The sequence below is a fragment of the Phyllobates terribilis genome, unplaced genomic scaffold (genome assembly GCF_046119375.1).
Source record: "Phyllobates terribilis strain yellow unplaced genomic scaffold, ASM4611937v1 Scaffold_8__6_contigs__length_399053987, whole genome shotgun sequence".
In the NCBI taxonomy this organism is placed as follows: domain Eukaryota; kingdom Metazoa; phylum Chordata; class Amphibia; order Anura; family Dendrobatidae; genus Phyllobates; species Phyllobates terribilis.
Genome location: NW_027362768.1, coordinates 227,133,502 through 227,157,690, shown reverse-complemented (window position 1 = coordinate 227,157,690; position 24,189 = coordinate 227,133,502).

Sequence of the window (24,189 nt, the reverse complement as noted above, 5' to 3'; positions counted from 1 at the left end):
TACTCAGTCATTTTTCCAGCGTTTATCAGACTTTCAGATAGGGCAAATATCAGTGAGGGTTCCGATTTAAGTTCCAGAGCGATTCACCCAATGAGTCCTTGATATTTATTCGTTTTCAGCCAATTTTCTGGATTTTTGAAAATTTCACTTTTTTGTGAAAATATCCACTAAATGAGGGAATAATATGTGTGAGGGTACCCCAGGAGAGTTCCAAATGTGTGTGGGTAGAATATATATCCCACGGGGGTAAAATTGAAAAAAGTTGAAAAAAAATTCTTTTTGAACTCAGTCATTTTTCCGGCATTTATCAGACTTTCAGATAGGGCAAATCTCAGTGAGCGTTCCGATTTCAGTTCCAGAGTGATTCACCCAATGAGTCCTTGATATTTATTCGTTTTCAGCCAATTTTCTGGATTTTTGAAAATTTCACTTTTTTTGTGAAAATATCCACTAAATGAGGGAATAATATGTGTGAGGGTACCCCAGGAGAGTTCCAAATGTGTGTGGGTAGAATATATATCCCACGGGGGTAAAATTGAAAAAAGTTGAAAAAAAATTTTTTTTTGGACTCAGTCATTTTTCCGGCGTTTATCAGACTTTCAGATAGGGCAAATGTCAGTGAGCGTTCCGATTTCAGTTCCAGAGCGATTCGCCCAATGAGTCCTTGATATTTAGTCGTTTTCAGCCAATTTTCTGGATTTTTGAAAATTTCACTTTTTTGTGAAAATATCCACTGAATGAGGGAATAATATGTGTGAGGGTACCCCAGGAGAGTTATAAATGTGTGTGGTTAGAATATATATCCCACGGGGGTAAAATTGAAAAAAGTTGAAAAAAAATTTTTTTTGGACTCAGTCATTTTTCCGGCGTTTATCAGACTTTCAGATAGGGCAAATGTCAGTGAGCGTTCCGATTTCAGTTCCAGAGCGATTCGCCCAATGAGTCCTTGATATTTAGTCGTTTTCAGCCAATTTTCTGGATTTTTGAAAATTTCTCTTTTTTGTGAATATATCCACTAAATGAGGGAATAATATGTGTGAGGGTACCCCAGGAGAGTTCCAAATGTGTGTGGGTAGAATATATATCCCAAGGGGGTAAAATTGAAAAAAGTTTAAAAAAAAATTTTTTTTCGACTCAGTCATTTTTCCGGCGTTTATCAGACTTTCAGATAGGGCAAATGTCAGTGAGCGTTCCGATTTCAGTTCCAGAGCAATTCGCCCAATGAGTCCTTGATATTTAGTCGTTTTCAGCCAATTTTTCTGGACTTTTGAAAACTTCACTTTTTTGTGAAAATATCCACTAAATGAGGGAATAATATGTGTGAGGGTACCCCAGGAGAGTTCCAAATGTGTGTGGGTAGAATATATATCCCACGGGGGTAAAATTGAAAAAAGTTGAAAAAAAATTCTTTTTGAACTCAGTCATTTTTCCGGCATTTATCAGACTTTCAGATAGGGCAAATCTCAGTGAGCGTTCCGATTTCAGTTCCAGAGTGATTCACCCAATGAGTCCTTGATATTTATTCGTTTTCAGCCAATTTTCTGGATTTTTGAAAATTTCACTTTTTTGTGAAAATATCCACTAAATGAGGGAATAATATGTGTGAGGGTACCGCAGGAGAGTTCCAAATGTGTGTGGGTAGAATATATATCCCACGGGGATAAAATTGAAAAAAGTTGAAAAAAAATTTTTTTTTGGACTCAGTCATTTTTCCGGCGTTTATCAGACTTTCAGATAGGGCAAATGTCAGTGAGCGTTCCGATTTCAGTTCCAGAGCGATTCGCCCAATGAGTCCTTGATATTTAGTCGTTTTCAGCCAATTTTCTGGATTTTTGAAAATTTCACTTTTTTGTGAAAATATCCACTGAATGAGGGAATAATATGTGTGAGGGTACCCCAGGAGAGTTATAAATGTGTGTGGTTAGAATATATATCCCACGGGGGTAAAATTGAAAAAAGTTTAAAAAAATTTTTTTTTGGACTCAGTCATTTTTCCGGCGTTTATCAGACCTTCAGATAGGCAAATGTCAGTGAGCGTTCCGATTTCAGTTCCAGAGCGATTCACCCAATGACTCCTTGATATTTAGTCGTTTTCAGCCAATTTTCTGGATTTTTGAAAATTTCACTTTTTTTGTGAAAATATCCACTAAATGAGGGAATAATATGTGTGAGGGTACCCCAGGAGAGTTCCAAATGTGTGTGGGTAGAATATATATCCCACGGGGGTAAAATTGAAAAAAGTTGAAAAAAAATTTTTTTTTGGACTCAGTCATTTTTCCGGCGTTTATCAGACTTTCAGATAGGGCAAATGTCAGTGAGCGTTCCGATTTCAGTTCCAGAGCGATTCGCCCAATGAGTCCTTGATATTTAGTCGTTTTCAGCCAATTTTCTGGATTTTTGAAAATTTCACTTTTTTGTGAAAATATCCACTGAATGAGGGAATAATATGTGTGAGGGTACCCCAGGAGAGTTATAAATGTGTGTGGGTAGAATATATATTCCACGGGGGTAAAATTGAAAAAAGTTGAAAAAAAATTTTTTTTTGGACTTAGTCATTTTTCCAGCGTTTATCAGACTTTCAGATAGGGCAAATATCAGAGAGCGTTCCGATTTCAGTTCCAGAGCGATTCACCCAATCAGTCCTTGATATTTATTCGTTTTCAGCCAATTTTCTGGATTTTTGAAAATTTCACTTTTTTGTGAAAATATCCACTAAATGAGGGAATAATATGAGTGAGGGTACCCCAGGAGAGTTCCAAATGTGTGTGGGTAGAATATATATCCCACGGGGGTAAAATTGAAAAAAGTTTTAAAAAATTTTTTTTTGAACTCAGTCATTTTTCCGGCATTTATCAGACTTTCAGATAGAGCAAATGTCAGTGAGCGTTCCGATTTCAGTTCCAGAGCGATTCACCCAATGAGTCCTTGATATTTAGTCGTTTTCAGCCAATTTTCTGGATTTTTGAAAATTTCACTTTTTTGTGAAAATATCCACTGAATGAGGGAATAATATGTCTGAGGGTACCCCAGGAGAGTTATAAATGTGTGTGGTTAGAATATATATCCCACGGGGGTAAAATTGAAAAAAGTTGAAAAAAAATTTTTTTTGGACTCAGTCATTTTTCCGGCGTTTATCAGACTTTCAGATAGGGCAAATGTCAGTGAGCGTTCCGATTTCAGTTCCAGAGCGATTCGCCCAATGAGTCCTTGATATTTAGTCGATTTCAGCCAATCTTCTGGATTTTTGAAAATTTCACTTTTTTGTGAAAATATCCACTAAATGAGGGAATAATATGTGTGAGGGTACCCCAGGAGAGTTCCAAATGTGTGTGGGTAGAATATATATCCCACGGGGGTAAAATTGAAAAAAGTTGAAAAAAAATTCTTTTTGAACTCAGTCATTTTTCCGGCATTTATCAGACTTTCAGATAGGGCAAATCTCAGTGAGCGTTCCGATTTCAGTTCCAGAGTGATTCACCCAATGAGTCCTTGATATTTATTCGTTTTCAGCCAATTTTCTGGATTTTTGAAAATTTCACTTTTTTGTGAAAATATCCACTAAATGAGGGAATAATATGTGTGAGGGTACCGCAGGAGAGTTCCAAATGTGTGTGGGTAGAATATATATCCCACGGGGATAAAATTGAAAAAAGTTGAAAAAAAATTTTTTTTTGGACTCAGTCATTTTTCCGGCGTTTATCAGACTTTCAGATAGGGCAAATGTCAGTGAGCGTTCCGATTTCAGTTCCAGAGCGATTCGCCCAATGAGTCCTTGATATTTAGTCGTTTTCAGCCAATTTTCTGGATTTTTGAAAATTTCACTTTTTTGTGAAAATATCCACTGAATGAGGGAATAATATGTGTGAGGGTACCCCAGGAGAGTTATAAATGTGTGTGGTTAGAATATATATCCCACGGGGGTAAAATTGAAAAAAGTTTAAAAAAATTTTTTTTTGGACTCAGTCATTTTTCCGGCGTTTATCAGACCTTCAGATAGGCAAATGTCAGTGAGCGTTCCGATTTCAGTTCCAGAGCGATTCACCCAATGACTCCTTGATATTTAGTCGTTTTCAGCCAATTTTCTGGATTTTTGAAAATTTCACTTTTTTGTGAAAATATCCACTGAATGAGGGAATAATATGTGTGAGGGTACCCCAGGAGAGTTATAAATGTGTGTGGGTAGAATATATATTCCACGGGGGTAAAATTGAAAAAAGTTGAAAAAAAATTTTTTTTTGGACTTAGTCATTTTTCCAGCGTTTATCAGACTTTCAGATAGGGCAAATATCAGAGAGCGTTCCGATTTCAGTTCCAGAGCGATTCACCCAATCAGTCCTTGATATTTATTCGTTTTCAGCCAATTTTCTGGATTTTTGAAAATTTCACTTTTTTGTGAAAATATCCACTAAATGAGGGAATAATATGAGTGAGGGTACCCCAGGAGAGTTCCAAATGTGTGTGGGTAGAATATATATCCCACGGGGGTAAAATTGAAAAAAGTTTTAAAAAATTTTTTTTTGAACTCAGTCATTTTTCCGGCATTTATCAGACTTTCAGATAGAGCAAATGTCAGTGAGCGTTCCGATTTCAGTTCCAGAGCGATTCACCCAATGAGTCCTTGATATTTAGTCGTTTTCAGCCAATTTTCTGGATTTTTGAAAATTTCACTTTTTTGTGAAAATATCCACTGAATGAGGGAATAATATGTCTGAGGGTACCCCAGGAGAGTTATAAATGTGTGTGGTTAGAATATATATCCCACGGGGGTAAAATTGAAAAAAGTTGAAAAAAAATTTTTTTTGGACTCAGTCATTTTTCCGGCGTTTATCAGACTTTCAGATAGGGCAAATGTCAGTGAGCGTTCCGATTTCAGTTCCAGAGCGATTCGCCCAATGAGTCCTTGATATTTAGTCGATTTCAGCCAATCTTCTGGATTTTTGAAAATTTCACTTTTTTGTGAAAATATCCACTAAATGAGGGAATAATATGTGTGAGGGTACCCCAGGAGAGTTCCAAATGTGTGTGGGTAGAATATATATCCCACGGGGGTAAAATTGAAAAAAGTTGAAAAAAAATTCTTTTTGAACTCAGTCATTTTTCCGGCATTTATCAGACTTTCAGATAGGGCAAATCTCAGTGAGCGTTCCGATTTCAGTTCCAGAGTGATTCACCCAATGAGTCCTTGATATTTATTCGTTTTCAGCCAATTTTCTGGATTTTTGAAAATTTCACTTTTTTGTGAAAATATCCACTAAATGAGGGAATAATATGTGTGAGGGTACCGCAGGAGAGTTCCAAATGTGTGTGGGTAGAATATATATCCCACGGGGATAAAATTGAAAAAAGTTGAAAAAAAATTTTTTTTTGGACTCAGTCATTTTTCCGGCGTTTATCAGACTTTCAGATAGGGCAAATGTCAGTGAGCGTTCCGATTTCAGTTCCAGAGCGATTCGCCCAATGAGTCCTTGATATTTAGTCGTTTTCAGCCAATTTTCTGGATTTTTGAAAATTTCACTTTTTTGTGAAAATATCCACTGAATGAGGGAATAATATGTGTGAGGGTACCCCAGGAGAGTTATAAATGTGTGTGGTTAGAATATATATCCCACGGGGGTAAAATTGAAAAAAGTTTAAAAAAATTTTTTTTTGGACTCAGTCATTTTTCCGGCGTTTATCAGACCTTCAGATAGGCAAATGTCAGTGAGCGTTCCGATTTCAGTTCCAGAGCGATTCACCCAATGACTCCTTGATATTTAGTCGTTTTCAGCCAATTTTCTGGATTTTTGAAAATTTCACTTTTTTTGTGAAAATATCCACTAAATGAGGGAATAATATGTGTGAGGGTACCCCAGGAGAGTTCCAAATGTGTGTGGGTAGAATATATATCCCACGGGGGTAAAATTGAAAAAAGTTGAAAAAAAATTTTTTTTTGGACTCAGTCATTTTTCCGGCGTTTATCAGACTTTCAGATAGGGCAAATGTCAGTGAGCGTTCCGATTTCAGTTCCAGAGCGATTCGCCCAATGAGTCCTTGATATTTAGTCGTTTTCAGCCAATTTTCTGGATTTTTGAAAATTTCACTTTTTTGTGAAAATATCCACTGAATGAGGGAATAATATGTGTGAGGGTACCCCAGGAGAGTTATAAATGTGTGTGGGTAGAATATATATTCCACGGGGGTAAAATTGAAAAAAGTTGAAAAAAAATTTTTTTTTGGACTTAGTCATTTTTCCAGCGTTTATCAGACTTTCAGATAGGGCAAATATCAGAGAGCGTTCCGATTTCAGTTCCAGAGCGATTCACCCAATCAGTCCTTGATATTTATTCGTTTTCAGCCAATTTTCTGGATTTTTGAAAATTTCACTTTTTTGTGAAAATATCCACTAAATGAGGGAATAATATGAGTGAGGGTACCCCAGGAGAGTTCCAAATGTGTGTGGGTAGAATATATATCCCACGGGGGTAAAATTGAAAAAAGTTTTAAAAAATTTTTTTTTGAACTCAGTCATTTTTCCGGCATTTATCAGACTTTCAGATAGAGCAAATGTCAGTGAGCGTTCCGATTTCAGTTCCAGAGCGATTCACCCAATGAGTCCTTGATATTTAGTCGTTTTCAGCCAATTTTCTGGATTTTTGAAAATTTCACTTTTTTGTGAAAATATCCACTGAATGAGGGAATAATATGTCTGAGGGTACCCCAGGAGAGTTATAAATGTGTGTGGTTAGAATATATATCCCACGGGGGTAAAATTGAAAAAAGTTGAAAAAAAATTTTTTTTGGACTCAGTCATTTTTCCGGCGTTTATCAGACTTTCAGATAGGGCAAATGTCAGTGAGCGTTCCGATTTCAGTTCCAGAGCGATTCGCCCAATGAGTCCTTGATATTTAGTCGATTTCAGCCAATCTTCTGGATTTTTGAAAATTTCACTTTTTTGTGAAAATATCCACTAAATGAGGGAATAATATGTGTGAGGGTACCCCAGGAGAGTTCCAAATGTGTGTGAGTAGAATATATATCCCACGGGGGTAAAATTGAAAAAAGTTGAAAAAAATTTTTTTTTTGGACTTAGTCATTTTTCCGGCATTTATCAGACTTTCAGATAGGGGAAATGTCAGTGAGCGTTCCGATTTCAGTTCCAGAGCGATTCACCCAATGAGTCCTTGATATTTAGTCGTTTTCAGCCAATTTTCTGGATTTTTGAAAATTTCTCTTTTTTGTGAAAATATCCACTAAATGAGGGAATAATATGTGTGAGGGTACCCCAGGAGAGTTCCAAATGTGTGTGGGTAGAATATATATCCCAAGGGGGTAAAATTGAAAAAAGTTTAAAAAAAAATTTTTTTTCGACTCAGTCATTTTTCCGGCGTTTATCAGACTTTCAGATAGGGCAAATGTCAGTGAGCGTTCCGATTTCAGTTCCAGAGCAATTCGCCCAATGAGTCCTTGATATTTAGTCGTTTTCAGCCAATTTTTCTGGACTTTTGAAAACTTCACTTTTTTTGAAAATATCCACTAAATGAGGGAATAATATGTGTGAGGGTACCCCTGGAGAGTTCCAAATGTGTGTGAGTAGAATATATATCCCACGGGGGTAAAATTGAAAAAAGTTAAAAAAAAATTTTTTTTGGGGCTTAGTCATTTTTCCGGCGTTTATCAGACTTTCAGATAGGACAAATGTCAGTGAGCATTCCGATTTCAGCTCCAGAGCGATTCGCCCAATGAGTCCTTGATATTTAGTCGTTTTCAGCCAATTTTCTGAATTTTTGAAAATTTCACTTTTTTGTGAAAATATCCACTAAATGAGGGAATAATATGTGTGAGGGTACCCCAGGAGAGTTATAAATGTGTGTGGGTAGAATATATATTCCACGGGGGTAAAATTGAAAAAAGTTGAAAAAAATTTTTTTTTGGACTTAGTCATTTTTCCGGCGTTTATCAAACTTTCAAATAGGGGAAATGTCAGTGAGCGTTCCGATTTCAGTTCCAGAGCGATTCGCTCAATGAGTCCTTGATATTTAGTTGTTTTCAGCCAATTTTCTGGATTTTTGAAAATTTCAATTTTTTGTGAAAATATCCACTAAATGAGGGAATAATATGTGTGAGGGTACCCCAGGAGAGTTCCAAATGTGTGTGGGTAGAATATATATCCCACGGGGGTAAAATTGAAAAAAGTTTAAAAAAAATTTTTTTTGTACTCAGTCATTTTTCCAGCGTTTATCAGACTTTCAGATAGGGCAAATATCAGTGAGCGTTCCGATTTCAGTTCCAGAGCGATTCACCCAATCAGTCCTTGATATTTATTCGTTTTCAGCCAATTTTCTGGATTTTTGAAAATTTCACTTTTTTGTGAAAATATCCACTAAATGAGGGAATAATATGTGTGAGGGTACCCCAGGAGAGTTATAAATGTGTGTGGGTAGAATATATATTCCACGGGGGTAAAATTGAAAAAAGTTGAAAAAAATTTTTGTTTGGACTAAGTCATTTTTCCGGCGTTTATCAGACTTTCAAATAGGGGAAATGTCAGTGAGCGTTCCGATTTCAGTTCCAGAGCGATTCGCCCAATGAGTCCTTGTTATTTAGTCATTTTCAGCCAATTTTCTGGATTTTTGAAAATTTCACTTTTTTGTGAAAATATCCACTAAATGAGGGAATAATATGTGTGAGGGTACCCCAGGAGAGTTCCAAATGTGTGTGGGTAGAATATATATCCCACGGGGGTAAAATTGAAAAAAGTTGAAAAAATTATTTTTTGGACTTAGTCATTTTTCCGGCATTTATCAGACTTTCAGATAGGGGAAATGTCAGTGAGCGTTCCGATTTCAGTTCCAGAGCGATTCGCCCGATGAGTCCTTGATATTTAGTCGTTTTCAGCCAATTTTCTGGATTTTTGAAAATTTCACTTTTTTGTGAAAATATCCACTAAATGAGGGAATAATATGTGTGAGAGTACCCCAGGAGAGTTCCAAATGTGTGTGAGTAGAATATATATCCCACAGGGGTAAAATTGAAAAAAGTTGAAAAAATTTTTTTGGGGGGCTTAGTCATTTTTCCGGCGTTTATCAGACTTTCAAATAGGGGAAATGTCAGTGAGCATTCCGATTTCAGTTCCAGAGCGATTCACCCAATGAGTCCTTGATATTTATTCGTTTTCAGCCAATTTTCTGGACTTTTGAAAATTTCACTTTTTTGTGAAAATATCCACTAAATGAGGGAATAATATGTGTGAGGGTACTGTTATGTTCTGCTACCAAAGCTAAGGAAAGAGAGGAGATCTGTCCCTACTATAAGACTCAGCTGAATCCCTACGATGTAACAGGGAACCTGATCCTGCGATCAGACCTGCTAAAGTCCTAATCTAGTCTGTACGGAGACCTATAGATTTGGGGAGGGAATCCCTACAAGTACTAAGGACTGGGAGGAATATGGGACACCTCCTAACAGAAATAGCAGCAGACAGACGAACAAACAAAATAGATAGAACCTAGAGGTCCGTAGACCAAGCAAACTAACAGAGTTAGATACAGAGCACAGGCTAGCTAGAAAGTAGATATACAATGAAGTCCAGCAAAGCCAGAAGGGCGGAGCAGGATTAAATAGGCCAACAAGGTCATGTGACCAGCAAAGGAAAAAAAGCCTAACAGCAAGGTTCTAACAGTACCCCCCCTTCTAAGAGGATCCTCCGGATCCCCTAGGACCAGGCTTATCAGGAAATCTCCTGTGAAACGCTCTGATAAGTCTGGACGCGGAAACATCATCTGACCTCACCCAAGAGTTATCCTCGGGTCCGAAACCTTTCCAGGCCACAAGATACTGCAAACTACCTCTATACCGTCTAGAGTCAAGGATGCGAGAAATTTCATATTCCCCGTCCTCCACCACGGAGGAACAGAGGCAGAGGCGTCACCATCCGACACAACAGCTTTTTTTAACAGAGAGACATGAAAGACCGGATTAATTCTCCAGGAGGTAGGAACCTCCAACCTAACAGCAGATTGGTTGACAACCTGAAGCACCTTAAAGGGCCCTACAAACTTGGGACCCAATTTCTTAGAAGGAATCCTCAACCGCAGATTCCTAGAGGACAACCAAACCATGTCACCAACAGCGAACAAAACCTCCTGTCGTTTCCTATCAAAGTAGTCTTTAGATTTTCTGTTGGCCTCCTGAAGATTACCACGCACATCCGTCCAAACTCTTTCCAAATCACCGGGAAAATTCTCCTCCTCAGGCACGGCAGATCCCAACTTGGAGAACGACCCAAACGACGGATGTCTCCCAGAACAACAAAAAAAAGGCGAACAACCAGCAGAAGAAGATGTATGATTGTTCAGAGCAAATTCGGCAAGTGGCAGAAACTCAGACCACCCCTCTTGATTGTCTGCCACAAAACAACGCAAGAACTGCTCAACATCCTGGTTTTTCCTTTCTGTCTGGCCATTAGATTCAGGATGATATCCGGACGAAAACGACAAATGAATTCCCAACCTGTCACAAAAGGCACGCCAAAAACGAGCCACGAACTGAGGACCCCTATCAGAAACAATGTCAGTAGGAACGCCATGAAGTCTGACAATTTCCTTGACAAAGGCCTTAGCGAGAGTTTTAGCGCAGGGCAGTTTGACGAAGGGAACCAAGTGACACATCTTGCTAAAACGGTCCACGACCACCCAGATGACAGTAAAACCCTCAGAGGGGGGAAGGTCAGTTATAAAGTCCATAGCCAAATGTGTCCAAGGAGCACTGGGGACCTCCAAAGGACAAAGCAACCCCGCAGCAGGAGTATGTGAGGACTTAGATCTAGCACATATAGTACATTGGCGCACCCACTTAATGACTTCCTTCTGCCATCCAGGCCACCAAAAACTGCGACCCACCAGTCTCTTGGTCTCAGAGATTCCGGGATGACCTGCCAACCGAGATTCGTGACACTCAACAAACAAATCTCTCCTAAAGGTCCCAGGCACAAACAACCTCCCATGAGGAGTGTTAGATGGGGCATTCTCCTGAGCTTTAAGAATCTCATCTTCCAAAACGGAGTCTAAAGCAGCTATCACAACACCTTCTTGTAAAATGTTTTCCTCTTTCTCAGCACCGACTATGGGAGAAAAACTGCGAGACAAGGCATCCGCCTTAACATTCTTAGTACCAGGGATGTAAGTAACGGAGAAATTAAACCGCGAGAAAAACAGTGCCCACCTAGCCTGACGGGCATTCAGGCGCTTGGCAGCGTCAAGATATATCAGATTTTTATGATCCGTAAGAACCTGAACGGGAAATTCCGCACCTTCCAAGAAGTGGCGCCAGTGTTCAAATGCGAGTTTAATAGCCAATAATTCCCGATTACCAATATCGTAATTCAATTCAGTCTCCGAAAATTTTTTTGAAAAAAATGCACAGGGATGTAATCCATCCCCGTTATCCTGAGACAATACTGCGCCAACCCCCACAGAGGAAGCATCAACCTCAACCAAAAACGGCCTAGTAACATCAGGCTGCATAAGGATGGGAGCAGAGGTGAACCTCTCCTTGAGATACACAAAAGCTTCAATGGCCTCAGAAGACCACTGAACCGCATCAGCACCTTTCCTGGTGAGATCAGTCAGAGGTTTGACAATACTAGAAAAATTTTTTATGAATTTTCTATAGTAATTGGCGAAACCCAAAAACCTCTGTATTGATTTCAAACCAATAGGCCTAGGCCATTCCTGCACAGCCTGAACCTTAACCGGATCCATCTCAAAACCTTTGCTGGAGATAATGTAGCCCAAAAAACTAATTCTCTGTACAGCGAACTCACATTTCTCCAGCTTAGCAAAAAGCGAATTGTCCATTAATAACTGTAATACCTCACGCACGCTCCGCCAATGAGACTCCAGATCTGGCGAATAAATCAAAATGTCATCCAAATACACAACCACATTTTTACCGATCAAAGGTCTAAGGATGTCATTAATCAGATTCTGAAAAAATGCAGGAGCATTAGTAAGACCAAAAGGCATAACCAGATTCTCAAAATGACCCACAGGAGTGTTAAAAGCAGTCTTCCATTCATCACCCTCCTTCATGCGCAACAGATTGTATGCCCCCTTAAGGTCAATTTTAGAGAACCACTTGGCCCCCAATAACTGGTTAAACAGATCAGGAATCAATGGCAGTGGGTAAGGATTGCGTACCGTAATTTTGTTAATCTCACGAAAATCCAGACAAGGACGTAAACCGCCGTCCTTTTTTTTTACAAAAAAAAATCCAACCGCCACAGGAGACTTAGAGGGCCTAATGTGACCGGCGGCCAAACTTGTCTGTATGTATTCCTCCAAAGCCTTCCTCTCAGGAATAGTAAGGTTAAATAAACGACTTTTAGGAAGAGTCGCTCCAGGGACAAATTCAATAGAACAATCATAGTCTCTATGGGGAGGCAAAACCTGCGATTCTTTCTCAGAAAAAACTCTCCAAAAATCCTGAATAGGAACAGGCAATTCTCCCCTATCCAAAGCTGCAATACGCCCGTTACAACACTTGTCATAACATTTATGGCTCCAGGATTTAATTTCACTGGTAGACCAATCCAGTACAGGATTGTGAAATTTTAACCAGGGCAAACCCAATATTACTGGAGAAGGCAAGTTATTCAACACTACCAAATCCAATTTCTCATGGTGAACACCATTAATAGTGAGAGGAAATTCACTGACCTTGAGAGTAATATTCTTCAAAGGGGAGCCATCCACAGAAACCACAGCAATGGGGGATGATAAAGGTTCAGGTTTTAAATTGAGTTTTTCCACGAATCCCCCATCAATAACATTCAGTGTAGACCCGCAATCAACAAACACCCGAAATTCCATTAATTTTTCCTGAGCAATCGTGGAAGCAGCTAAAAATATACCCTTGGAATTTAAACAGGCAATACGGGCGTGACTGACCATTTTTTTTTCTTTCTTCATACGAAGCTCACAGCCTTTAATCAAATGACCAGATTTTCCACAATAGAAACACAAGCCTTCTGAAAAACGACGGTGTTTTTCTTGAGAGCGAGGTGCCACCGATCCAATCTCCATCGGTTCACCACTGTTAGTACACACATTATCATAACCAGAAACTGACATAGCAGAGGATTTGCTCTCATTAACCCTAGCACGCAGTCTTCTGTCCACCCGTATAGCTAATTGCATAGCCTGTTGCAAATCCTCAGGTGTAGGATAAGCAATTAGCAGGTCTTTAACCTTTTCACTGAGCCCAGCAAGAAATAGACTTTTCAGAGCAGAATCGTTCCACCCTGTTTGAGTGGACCAACGACGAAAATGTGTACAATATTTTTCCATATTACCTGATCCTTGTTTTAAACGTCTCAACTCAGTCTCAGCTGATGCCACACGGTCAGGATCATCATATAATAGTCCTAAAGCAGAAAAAAAACTATCCACTGATCTGAAGCATGTATCACTAGGTTGCAAAGAAAAGGCCCACTCCTGAGGCTCTTTGCGCAAAAGTGACATTATGAACCCTACGCGCTGGGATTCATCCCCAGAGGACTTGGGTCTCAAACGAAAATACAATAAGCAAGCATTTTTAAATGAAAAAAATTCTCGATGTTCACCAAAAAATAAATCCGGCAAACATACCTTAGGCTCCAAGAAATATGCTCCAGGACAGTTACTCACGTGCTGACGGAGCTCGGCCACTTCCAGAGAGAGTCCCTGCAGGTGTTTAGCCAAATCCTGAACCGACACCATGATGGAACAAAAAAAAATCTTTCCTTAGAGAATTTACAGGCTGGACTTACTGTTATGTTCTGCTACCAAAGCTAAGGAAAGAGAGGAGATCTGTCCCTACTATAAGACTCAGCTGAATCCCTACGATGTAACAGGGAACCTGATCCTGCGATCAGACCTGCTAAAGTCCTAATCTAGTCTGTACAGAGACCTATAGATTTGGGGAGGGAATCCCTACAAGTACTAAGGACTGGGAGGAATATGGGACACCTCCTAACAGAAATAGCAGCAGACAGACGAACAAACAAAATAGATAGAACCTAGAGGTCCGTAGACCAAGCAAACTAACAGAGTTAGATACAGAGCACAGGCTAGCTAGAAAGTAGATATACAATGAAGTCCAGCAAAGCCAGAAGGGCGGAGCAGGATTAAATAGGCCAACAAGGTCATGTGACCAGCAAAGGAAAAAAGCCTAACAGCAAGGTTCTAACAGGTACCCCAGGAGAGTTCCAAATGTGTGTGAGTAGAATATATATCCCACGGGGGTAAAATTGAAAAAAGTTGAAAAAATTATTTTTTGGACTTAGTCATTTTTCCGGCATTTATCAGACTTTCAGATAGGGGAAATGTCAGTGAGCGTTCCGATTTCAGTTCCAGAGCGATTCGCCCGATGAGTCCTTGATATTTAGTCGTTTTCAGCCAATTTTCTGGATTTTTGAAAATTTCACTTTTTTGTGAAAATATCCACTAAATGAGGGAATAATATGTGTGAGAGTACCCCAGGAGAGTTCCAAATGTGTGTGGGTAGATTATATATCCCACGGGGGTAAAATTGAAAAAAGTTGAAAAAAATTTTTTTTTGGACTCAGTCATTTTTCCGGCGTTTATCAGACTTTCCGATAGGGCAAATGTCAGTGAGCGTTCCGATTTCAGTTCCAGAGCGATTCACCCAATCAGTCCTTGATATTTATTCGTTTTCAGCCAATTTTCTGGATTTTTGAAAATTTCACTTTTTTGTGAAAATATCCACTAAATGAGGGAATAATATGTGTGAGGGTACCCCAGGAGAGTTCCAAATGTGTGTGGGTAGAATATATATCCCACGGGGGTAAAATTGAAAAAAGTTGAAAAAAATTTTTTTTTGAACTCAGTCATTTTTCCGGCATTTATCAGACTTTCAGATAGGGCAAATGTCAGTGAGCGTTCCGATTTCAGTTCCAGAGCGATTCACCCAATGAGTCCTTGATATTTAGTCGTTTTCAGCCAATTTTCTGGATTTTTGAAAATTTCACTTTTTTGTGAAAATATCCACTGAATGAGGGAATAATATGTGTGAGGGTACCCCAGGAGAGTTCCAAATGTGTCTGGGTAGAATATGTATCCCACGTGGGTAAAATTGAAAAAAGTTGAAAAAAAATTTTTTTTGGACTCAGTCATTTTTCCAGCGTTTATCAGACTTTCAGATAGGGCAAATGTCAGTGAGCGTTCCCATTTCAGTTCCAGAGCGATTCGACCGATGAGTCCTTGATATTTAGTCGTTTTCAGCTAATTTTTGGATTTTTGAAAATTTCACTTTTTTGTGAAAATATCCACTAAATGAGGGAATAATATGTGTGAGGGTACCCCTGGAGAGTTCCAAATGTGTGTGAGTAGAATATATATCCCACGGGGGTAAAATTGAAAAAAGTTAAAAAAAAATTTTTTTTGGGGCTTAGTCATTTTTCCGGCGTTTATCAGACTTTCAGATAGGACAAATGTCAGTGAGCATTCCGATTTCAGCTCCAGAGCGATTCGCCCAATGAGTCCTTGATATTTAGTCGTTTTCAGCCAATTTTCTGGATTTTTGAAAATTTCTCTTTTTTGTGAAAATATCCACTAAATGAGGGAATAATATGTGTGAGGGTACCCCAGGAGAGTTCCAAATGTGTGTGGGTAGAATATATATCCCAAGGGGGTAAAATTGAAAAAAGTTTAAAAAAAAATTTTTTTTCGACTCAGTCATTTTTCCGGCGTTTATCAGACTTTCAGATAGGGCAAATGTCAGTGAGCGTTCCGATTTCAGTTCCAGAGCAATTCGCCCAATGAGTCCTTGATATTTAGTCGTTTTCAGCCAATTTTTCTGGACTTTTGAAAACTTCACTTTTTTTGAAAATATCCACTAAATGAGGGAATAATATGTGTGAGGGTACCCCTGGAGAGTTCCAAATGTGTGTGAGTAGAATATATATCCCACGGGGGTAAAATTGAAAAAAGTTAAAAAAAAATTTTTTTTGGGGCTTAGTCATTTTTCCGGCGTTTATCAGACTTTCAGATAGGACAAATGTCAGTGAGCATTCCGATTTCAGCTCCAGAGCGATTCGCCCAATGAGTCCTTGATATTTAGTCGTTTTCAGCCAATTTTCTGAATTTTTGAAAATTTCACTTTTTTGTGAAAATATCCACTAAATGAGGGAATAATATGTGTGAGGGTACCCCAGGAGAGTTATAAATGTGTGTGGGTAGAATATATATTCCACGGGGGTAAAATTGAAAAAAGTTGAAAAAAATTTTTTTTTGGACTTAGTCATTTTTCCGGCGTTTATCAAACTTTCAAATAGGGGAAATGTCAGTGAGCGTTCCGATTTCAGTTCCAGAGCGATTCGCTCAATGAGTCCTTGATATTTAGTTGTTTTCAGCCAATTTTCTGGATTTTTGAAAATTTCAATTTTTTGTGAAAATATCCACTAAATGAGGGAATAATATGTGTGAGGGTACCCCAGGAGAGTTCCAAATGTGTGTGGGTAGAATATATATCCCACGGGGGTAAAATTGAAAAAAGTTTAAAAAAAATTTTTTTTGTACTCAGTCATTTTTCCAGCGTTTATCAGACTTTCAGATAGGGCAAATATCAGTGAGCGTTCCGATTTCAGTTCCAGAGCGATTCACCCAATCAGTCCTTGATATTTATTCGTTTTCAGCCAATTTTCTGGATTTTTGAAAATTTCACTTTTTTGTGAAAATATCCACTAAATGAGGGAATAATATGTGTGAGGGTACCCCAGGAGAGTTATAAATGTGTGTGGGTAGAATATATATTCCACGGGGGTAAAATTGAAAAAAGTTGAAAAAAATTTTTGTTTGGACTAAGTCATTTTTCCGGCGTTTATCAGACTTTCAAATAGGGGAAATGTCAGTGAGCGTTCCGATTTCAGTTCCAGAGCGATTCGCCCAATGAGTCCTTGTTATTTAGTCGTTTTCAGCCAATTTTCTGGATTTTTGAAAATTTCACTTTTTTGTGAAAATATCCACTAAATGAGGGAATAATATGTGTGAGGGTACCCCAGGAGAGTTCCAAATGTGTGTGGGTAGAATATATATCCCACGGGGGTAAAATTGAAAAAAGTTGAAAAAATTATTTTTTGGACTTAGTCATTTTTCCGGCATTTATCAGACTTTCAGATAGGGGAAATGTCAGTGAGCGTTCCGATTTCAGTTCCAGAGCGATTCGCCCGATGAGTCCTTGATATTTAGTCGTTTTCAGCCAATTTTCTGGATTTTTGAAAATTTCACTTTTTTGTGAAAATATCCACTAAATGAGGGAATAATATGTGTGAGAGTACCCCAGGAGAGTTCCAAATGTGTGTGAGTAGAATATATATCCCACAGGGGTAAAATTGAAAAAAGTTGAAAAAATTTTTTTGGGGGGCTTAGTCATTTTTCCGGCGTTTATCAGACTTTCAAATAGGGGAAATGTCAGTGAGCATTCCGATTTCAGTTCCAGAGCGATTCACCCAATGAGTCCTTGATATTTATTCGTTTTCAGCCAATTTTCTGGACTTTTGAAAATTTCACTTTTTTGTGAAAATATCCACTAAATGAGGGAATAATATGTGTGAGGGTACTGTTATGTTCTGCTACCAAAGCTAAGGAAAGAGAGGAGATCTGTCCCTACTATAAGACTCAGCTGAATCCCTACGATGTAACAGGGAACCTGATCCTGCGATCAGACCTGCTAAAGTCCTAATCTAGTCTGTACGGAGACCTATAGATTTGGGGAGGGAATCCCTACAAGTACTAAGGACTGGGAGGAATATGGGACACCTCCTAACAGAAATAGCAGCAGACAGACGAACAAACAAAATAGATAGAACCTAGAGGTCCGTAGACCAAGCAAACTAACAGAGTTAGATACAGAGCACAGGCTAGCTAGAAAGTAGATATACAATGAAGTCCAGCAAAGCCAGAAGGGCGGAGCAGGATTAAATAGGCCAACAAGGTCATGTGACCAGCAAAGGAAAAAAAGCCTAACAGCAAGGTTCTAACAGTACCCCCCCTTCTAAGAGGATCCTCCGGATCCCCTAGGACCAGGCTTATCAGGAAATCTCCTGTGAAACGCTCTGATAAGTCTGGACGCGGAAACATCATCTGACCTCACCCAAGAGTTATCCTCGGGTCCGAAACCTTTCCAGGCCACAAGATACTGCAAACTACCTCTATACCGTCTAGAGTCAAGGATGCGAGAAATTTCATATTCCCCGTCCTCCACCACGGAGGAACAGAGGCAGAGGCGTCACCATCCGACACAACAGCTTTTTTTAACAGAGAGACATGAAAGACCGGATTAATTCTCCAGGAGGTAGGAACCTCCAACCTAACAGCAGATTGGTTGACAACCTGAAGCACCTTAAAGGGCCCTACAAACTTGGGACCCAATTTCTTAGAAGGAATCCTCAACCGCAGATTCCTAGAGGACAACCAAACCATGTCACCAACAGCGAACAAAACCTCCTGTCGTTTCCTATCAAAGTAGTCTTTAGATTTTCTGTTGGCCTCCTGAAGATTACCACGCACATCCGTCCAAACTCTTTCCAAATCACCGGGAAAATTCTCCTCCTCAGGCACGGCAGATCCCAACTTGGAGAACGACCCAAACGACGGATGTCTCCCAGAACAACAAAAAAAAGGCGAACAACCAGCAGAAGAAGATGTATGATTGTTCAGAGCAAATTCGGCAAGTGGCAGAAACTCAGACCACCCCTCTTGATTGTCTGCCACAAAACAACGCAAGAACTGCTCAACATCCTGGTTTTTCCTTTCTGTCTGGCCATTAGATTCAGGATGATATCCGGACGAAAACGACAAATGAATTCCCAACCTGTCACAAAAGGCACGCCAAAAACGAGCCACGAACTGAGGACCCCTATCAGAAACAATGTCAGTAGGAACGCCATGAAGTCTGACAATTTCCTTGACAAAGGCCTTAGCGAGAGTTTTAGCGCAGGGCAGTTTGACGAAGGGAACCAAGTGACACATCTTGCTAAAACGGTCCACGACCACCCAGATGACAGTAAAACCCTCAGAGGGGGGAAGGTCAGTTATAAAGTCCATAGCCAAATGTGTCCAAGGAGCACTGGGGACCTCCAAAGGACAAAGCAACCCCGCAGCAGGAGTATGTGAGGACTTAGATCTAGCACATATAGTACATTGGCGCACCCACTTAATGACTTCCTTCTGCCATCCAGGCCACCAAAAACTGCGACCCACCAGTCTCTTGGTCTCAGAGATTCCGGGATGACCTGCCAACCGAGATTCGTGACACTCAACAAACAAATCTCTCCTAAAGGTCCCAGGCACAAACAACCTCCCATGAGGAGTGTTAGATGGGGCATTCTCCTGAGCTTTAAGAATCTCATCTTCCAAAACGGAGTCTAAAGCAGCTATCACAACACCTTCTTGTAAAATGTTTTCCTCTTTCTCAGCACCGACTATGGGAGAAAAACTGCGAGACAAGGCATCCGCCTTAACATTCTTAGTACCAGGGATGTAAGTAACGGAGAAATTAAACCGCGAGAAAAACAGTGCCCACCTAGCCTGACGGGCATTCAGGCGCTTGGCAGCGTCAAGATATATCAGATTTTTATGATCCGTAAGAACCTGAACGGGAAATTCCGCACCTTCCAAGAAGTGGCGCCAGTGTTCAAATGCGAGTTTAATAGCCAATAATTCCCGATTACCAATATCGTAATTCAATTCAGTCTCCGAAAATTTTTTTGAAAAAAATGCACAGGGATGTAATCCATCCCCGTTATCCTGAGACAATACTGCGCCAACCCCCACAGAGGAAGCATCAACCTCAACCAAAAACGGCCTAGTAACATCAGGCTGCATAAGGATGGGAGCAGAGGTGAACCTCTCCTTGAGATACACAAAAGCTTCAATGGCCTCAGAAGACCACTGAACCGCATCAGCACCTTTCCTGGTGAGATCAGTCAGAGGTTTGACAATACTAGAAAAATTTTTTATGAATTTTCTATAGTAATTGGCGAAACCCAAAAACCTCTGTATTGATTTCAAACCAATAGGCCTAGGCCATTCCTGCACAGCCTGAACCTTAACCGGATCCATCTCAAAACCTTTGCTGGAGATAATGTAGCCCAAAAAACTAATTCTCTGTACAGCGAACTCACATTTCTCCAGCTTAGCAAAAAGCGAATTGTCCATTAATAACTGTAATACCTCACGCACGCTCCGCCAATGAGACTCCAGATCTGGCGAATAAATCAAAATGTCATCCAAATACACAACCACATTTTTACCGATCAAAGGTCTAAGGATGTCATTAATCAGATTCTGAAAAAATGCAGGAGCATTAGTAAGACCAAAAGGCATAACCAGATTCTCAAAATGACCCACAGGAGTGTTAAAAGCAGTCTTCCATTCATCACCCTCCTTCATGCGCAACAGATTGTATGCCCCCTTAAGGTCAATTTTAGAGAACCACTTGGCCCCCAATAACTGGTTAAACAGATCAGGAATCAATGGCAGTGGGTAAGGATTGCGTACCGTAATTTTGTTAATCTCACGAAAATCCAGACAAGGACGTAAACCGCCGTCCTTTTTTTTTACAAAAAAAAATCCAACCGCCACAGGAGACTTAGAGGGCCTAATGTGACCGGCGGCCAAACTTGTCTGTATGTATTCCTCCAAAGCCTTCCTCTCAGGAATAGTAAGGTTAAATAAACGACTTTTAGGAAGAGTCGCTCCAGGGACAAATTCAATAGAACAATCATAGTCTCTATGGGGAGGCAAAACCTGCGATTCTTTCTCAGAAAAAACTCTCCAAAAATCCTGAATAGGAACAGGCAATTCTCCCCTATCCAAAGCTGCAATACGCCCGTTACAACACTTGTCATAACATTTATGGCTCCAGGATTTAATTTCACTGGTAGACCAATCCAGTACAGGATTGTGAAATTTTAACCAGGGCAAACCCAATATTACTGGAGAAGGCAAGTTATTCAACACTACCAAATCCAATTTCTCATGGTGAACACCATTAATAGTGAGAGGAAATTCACTGACCTTGAGAGTAATATTCTTCAAAGGGGAGCCATCCACAGAAACCACAGCAATGGGGGATGATAAAGGTTCAGGTTTTAAATTGAGTTTTTCCACGAATCCCCCATCAATAACATTCAGTGTAGACCCGCAATCAACAAACACCCGAAATTCCATTAATTTTTCCTGAGCAATCGTGGAAGCAGCTAAAAATATACCCTTGGAATTTAAACAGGCAATACGGGCGTGACTGACCATTTTTTTTTCTTTCTTCATACGAAGCTCACAGCCTTTAATCAAATGACCAGATTTTCCACAATAGAAACACAAGCCTTCTGAAAAACGACGGTGTTTTTCTTGAGAGCGAGGTGCCACCGATCCAATCTCCATCGGTTCACCACTGTTAGTACACACATTATCATAACCAGAAACTGACATAGCAGAGGATTTGCTCTCATTAACCCTAGCACGCAGTCTTCTGTCCACCCGTATAGCTAATTGCATAGCCTGTTGCAAATCCTCAGGTGTAGGATAAGCAATTAGCAGGTCTTTAACCTTTTCACTGAGCCCAGCAAGAAATAGACTTTTCAGAGCAGAATCGTTCCACCCTGTTTGAGTGGACCAACGACGAAAATGTGTACAATATTTTTCCATATTACCTGATCCTTGTTTTAAACGTCTCAACTCAGTCTCAGCTGATGCCACACGGTCAGGATCATCATATAATAGTCCTAAAGCAGAAAAAAAACTATCCACTGATCTGAAGCATGTATCACTAGGTTGCAAAGAAAAGGCCCACTCCTGAGGCTCTTTGCGCAAAAGTGACATTATGAACCCTACGCGCTGGGATTCATCCCCAGAGGACTTGGGTCTCAAACGAAAATACAATAAGCAAGCATTTTTAAATGAAAAAAATTCTCGATGTTCACCAAAAAATAAATCCGGCAAACATACCTTAGGCTCCAAGAAATATGCTCCAGGACAGTTACTCACGTGCTGACGGAGCTCGGCCACTTCCAGAGAGAGTCCCTGCAGGTGTTTAGCCAAATCCTGAACCGACACCATGATGGAACAAAAAAAAATCTTTCCTTAGAGAATTTACAGGCTGGACTTACTGTTATGTTCTGCTACCAAAGCTAAGGAAAGAGAGGAGATCTGTCCCTACTATAAGACTCAGCTGAATCCCTACGATGTAACAGGGAACCTGATCCTGCGATCAGACCTGCTAAAGTCCTAATCTAGTCTGTACAGAGACCTATAGATTTGGGGAGGGAATCCCTACAAGTACTAAGGACTGGGAGGAATATGGGACACCTCCTAACAGAAATAGCAGCAGACAGACGAACAAACAAAATAGATAGAACCTAGAGGTCCGTAGACCAAGCAAACTAACAGAGTTAGATACAGAGCACAGGCTAGCTAGAAAGTAGATATACAATGAAGTCCAGCAAAGCCAGAAGGGCGGAGCAGGATTAAATAGGCCAACAAGGTCATGTGACCAGCAAAGGAAAAAAGCCTAACAGCAAGGTTCTAACAGGTACCCCAGGAGAGTTCCAAATGTGTGTGAGTAGAATATATATCCCACGGGGGTAAAATTGAAAAAAGTTGAAAAAATTATTTTTTGGACTTAGTCATTTTTCCGGCATTTATCAGACTTTCAGATAGGGGAAATGTCAGTGAGCGTTCCGATTTCAGTTCCAGAGCGATTCGCCCGATGAGTCCTTGATATTTAGTCGTTTTCAGCCAATTTTCTGGATTTTTGAAAATTTCACTTTTTTGTGAAAATATCCACTAAATGAGGGAATAATATGTGTGAGAGTACCCCAGGAGAGTTCCAAATGTGTGTGGGTAGATTATATATCCCACGGGGGTAAAATTGAAAAAAGTTGAAAAAAATTTTTTTTTGGACTCAGTCATTTTTCCGGCGTTTATCAGACTTTCCGATAGGGCAAATGTCAGTGAGCGTTCCGATTTCAGTTCCAGAGCGATTCACCCAATCAGTCCTTGATATTTATTCGTTTTCAGCCAATTTTCTGGATTTTTGAAAATTTCACTTTTTTGTGAAAATATCCACTAAATGAGGGAATAATATGTGTGAGGGTACCCCAGGAGAGTTCCAAATGTGTGTGGGTAGAATATATATCCCACGGGGGTAAAATTGAAAAAAGTTGAAAAAAATTTTTTTTTGAACTCAGTCATTTTTCCGGCATTTATCAGACTTTCAGATAGGGCAAATGTCAGTGAGCGTTCCGATTTCAGTTCCAGAGCGATTCACCCAATGAGTCCTTGATATTTAGTCGTTTTCAGCCAATTTTCTGGATTTTTGAAAATTTCACTTTTTTGTGAAAATATCCACTGAATGAGGGAATAATATGTGTGAGGGTACCCCAGGAGAGTTCCAAATGTGTCTGGGTAGAATATGTATCCCACGTGGGTAAAATTGAAAAAAGTTGAAAAAAAATTTTTTTTGGACTCAGTCATTTTTCCAGCGTTTATCAGACTTTCAGATAGGGCAAATGTCAGTGAGCGTTCCCATTTCAGTTCCAGAGCGATTCGACCGATGAGTCCTTGATATTTAGTCGTTTTCAGCTAATTTTTGGATTTTTGAAAATTTCACTTTTTTGTGAAAATATCCACTAAATGAGGGAATAATATGTGTGAGGGTACCCCTGGAGAGTTCCAAATGTGTGTGAGTAGAATATATATCCCACGGGGGTAAAATTGAAAAAAGTTAAAAAAAAATTTTTTTTGGGGCTTAGTCATTTTTCCGGCGTTTATCAGACTTTCAGATAGGACAAATGTCAGTGAGCATTCCGATTTCAGCTCCAGAGCGATTCGCCCAATGAGTCCTTGATATTTAGTCGTTTTCAGCCAATTTTCTGGATTTTTGAAAATTTCTCTTTTTTGTGAAAATATCCACTAAATGAGGGAATAATATGTGTGAGGGTACCCCAGGAGAGTTCCAAATGTGTGTGGGTAGAATATATATCCCAAGGGGGTAAAATTGAAAAAAGTTTAAAAAAAAATTTTTTTTCGACTCAGTCATTTTTCCGGCGTTTATCAGACTTTCAGATAGGGCAAATGTCAGTGAGCGTTCCGATTTCAGTTCCAGAGCAATTCGCCCAATGAGTCCTTGATATTTAGTCGTTTTCAGCCA